The 438-nt window shown below is 51.8% G+C and overlaps 1 protein-coding gene across 1 annotated transcript in view; it reads left to right on the top strand.

The window, feature by feature from the left end:
• The first annotated feature begins 300 nt into the window (after positions 1-300).
• The window catches only part of LOC133660524 (hyaluronan and proteoglycan link protein 2-like), a 16,794-nt gene continuing 16,656 nt past the window's right edge, over positions 301-438 (top strand). The window contains exon 1 of the mRNA XM_062064062.1: positions 301-425. The gene's annotated coding sequence lies outside the window, so the exon portion shown is untranslated. The remainder of the gene's footprint in view (positions 426-438) is intronic.

Genomic DNA, 438 nt, shown 5'->3' with positions numbered 1-438 from the left:
TCTCTGATGGCAGTCATAATTTAGAAGTGGCCCTCAATAAAAAACAGTTGTCCAACAGTTTTAGTTTGTGTCTTTGTAGAGCACAGAAATGGCAAAAAGCTCGGCAGAGACCAGACCACGACTTGGCCAACGCAACAACATCAGTGACGGCGGCGTGGAGAAGAGCGCCGTGCCGCAAAACAGGAGAATGTTCTGGAGAAGCATGGCGAGGGCCCCGCCCTGCTGGTCATGAACATCAGAAGACAACAATGGTGGGTCATGTGACCAGCGTGAGGCGAGAGAGAGAGAGAGAGAGGGCGAGACAGAGGCTGATTGACACATGAACGTTGAGGACGCCAACATGGAGGAAACATCAGCACACCAGTGAGGAAGAGGTGGAGCTTCTTCAACATGTGACGCAGACTAGGTGTGTGCCTAGGATCCGGGTAAGTCTACATG

This window comes from Entelurus aequoreus, linkage group LG11 (assembly GCF_033978785.1).
Source record: "Entelurus aequoreus isolate RoL-2023_Sb linkage group LG11, RoL_Eaeq_v1.1, whole genome shotgun sequence".
In the NCBI taxonomy this organism is placed as follows: Eukaryota; Metazoa; Chordata; class Actinopteri; order Syngnathiformes; family Syngnathidae; genus Entelurus; species Entelurus aequoreus.
Note: the sequence above shows the minus strand (reverse complement) of the source record. Positions and strands in the feature narration are given on the sequence as shown.